Source organism: Penaeus japonicus, unplaced genomic scaffold (assembly GCF_977035675.1).
Source record: "Penaeus japonicus unplaced genomic scaffold, GWHDUDI00000001_assembly GWHDUDI00000035, whole genome shotgun sequence".
Lineage (NCBI taxonomy): Eukaryota > Metazoa > Arthropoda > Malacostraca > Decapoda > Penaeidae > Penaeus > Penaeus japonicus.
The window spans coordinates 6,491,392-6,493,891 of NW_028234437.1; the positions used below are offsets into that span (position 1 = coordinate 6,491,392).

The 2,500-nt window shown below is 33.4% G+C and overlaps 1 protein-coding gene across 1 annotated transcript in view; it reads left to right on the forward strand.

Moving 5' to 3' along the window:
• Window positions 1–1,097: 1,097 nt before the first annotated feature.
• The window catches only part of LOC122259305 (uncharacterized), an 8,301-nt gene continuing 6,898 nt past the window's right edge, over window positions 1,098–2,500 (forward strand). The window contains exon 1 of the mRNA XM_043025987.2: window positions 1,098–1,203. The gene's annotated coding sequence lies outside the window, so the exon portion shown is untranslated. The remainder of the gene's footprint in view (window positions 1,204–2,500) is intronic.

A 2,500-nucleotide genomic window follows, 5' to 3' on the forward strand; every position in this document is an offset into this window, starting at 1 on the left:
AGAAGTATTCATTATCTCCCAGACAGTTAGATAATTTCATACTTAGAGACTCAAGAAGTCATTTTGGCGCCAGGGCTAATGGATATAATGTTACTATTACCAAGAGAATGACTCGCTGTATAACAATATCTGCAAAGCGTAGTCATCAATTTTCTCGTCTGAGAAAATTATTCGGTGCACCTGAAATATAACAGTTGTAATGCTTTTGGTGTAATGATAATGATTCTTTATTTAGTTAGCGCGGTAATACGGATAGAGATAACCTAAAAAACATTATTGATTCAAATTACATGAACTACTTAGATGATAAGATTATGATAACGTAGCAATAGTGAAATTCATAATTGACTTCCATCAGGACATAATTTCAAGAAAACTGTCGCAAAACAAATGAACAAATGAAATGAACTCACTTTTCCGGTCTCCAGACGCGGACAAAATAGGATAAGTTTCCCGTCACAGCAACGGGTTATATACATCAAAGTTTTTGCCTTGTTAAGAAAGCAACATCAAGAGAAAGGGTGCAATTTCAGTAGCCGCTTTAGTCTATCTTATGCAAACATTCATCTTTCAACTTATAGTCATCAGGAAACCCAGCGTTCGCATATGATATTCTTGTGAATCCGAGTTCAATGGCACCTGCCAATTTCATCCGGTTTATAAACGACTAAATATATATACATATTCTTAATATTCACGGCGGAAACTTCACCCCCAAACTTCTGCCATCACACTTCGCAGATTTTAATCAACGCAGATGTCTCATCATGAGCTACTTTAAGAGGAAAACTCATTCATCTTCAATATTTTTCCAACAGAAGATTAATCAGCAACTCTTCGCGCCACATGTCCCGACGAAGTTACCGCTACGTGGGCCTCGGTTGCCAACTTCAGTTCCTCGAAGGCGCACGCAATTATATATCCGTTTCATTAGTAATTCCATCTTTATCAACAAATTGAGTAAATAATTCAGCTTCCCATTTTTTCTTTTTGTTTTATATCACGTTTGAGCTTTGCTTAAATTCTGTGAGAGGGACGAAATTACCGCATCTGAGTGCAGGTAATTGGTAACTGAAAAGTCTGCGGTACTGGGGAGGCTAAAGGCATTTAGCGGTTAGAATCGTCTGGTATCTTCAGTCCATCCACAGGCACCGTGAGGAATAGGCAAACAGAACTCCTGGATACTAAGCATCGGACATAGAGGTAAAAGATACGATGGAATGTTATGTAGCGGGCTAAAGTGAAGTGCAAAGATGCGTATGTTTATATATGAATGTGTTTGTGTGTGTATATATATATATATATATATATATATATATATATATATATATATATATATATATATATATATATACACACACACACATATGTCTGTGTGTGTAGGGACAAATAGATACATATTTTTATGTATATGTATATATACACTTATACATAGATAAATTTATATACATATGTGTATATATATATATATATATATATATATATATATGTATATATATGTATACATATACATATACATACATACATATATATATATATATATATATATATATATATATATATATATATATATGTATATATATATATATATATATATATGAGTGTGCTCTAGATTCCCACCGTGGGAATAGCTATGAAACTTATCAAAATCAAGTAATAAGCTAACGTAGAAAAAACAATTAATCTTATTTGAGAACTATTTGATAAATCTTATCTGAGAACCATTTAATAATCATAAAATACAATAACGTTGGAAAACAGAAGCCTCATATTCATATCATTACCAACCCTCTCATGGGCTGCTATAAGTGATATTCATATACATTAAGGTGGATTATGTATTCATAATCTCCTGCTGTATGTTAGTCCGTGGGGAATTTTCAACAAAATCAATATAAAGTCACTTGTTTTCGCTTGAATCCGGTCTCGATTTGTCTAATATAAATATTGTGATGATACAGGCACTTTCTGTATAGTCTAGCGTAACTAGATGATTTTTATGATATAAAGATAACTCAAAGGAATAAGTAAAAATTTAAACTTGAGAAGTAAAGAAAAGGCGAAGACTAACTGCAACCAAAATTGCTATTATGATAAAACAACTTTAAGTACTACTCATATAGACCAGAAAAAATATACGAAAAAAACCGGCAAGACAAAAAATCATATAAAAAATCCAATGAAAGACGAGGAAAAGAAGAGAGAGAGAGAGAGAGAGAGAGAGAGAGAGATAAAGATAGAAAGAGAGAGAGAGAAGGATAGATAGAGAGAGAGAGAGAAAGATAGATAGATAGAGAGAGAGAAAGATAGATAGAGACAGAGAGAGAAAGAAAGGTAGATAAACAGATATATAGATAGATAGAGAAAGGTAGATAGCTAGACAAATATGAAGATAGGTAGAGAGAGAGAGCGAGAGAGAGAGAGAGAGAAAAAAAAACTGCCCTTAACCTGGAGAAGGAGGATCGGTATGAGGGGCAGCGTTCAAGTCTCCCGCTGGAGG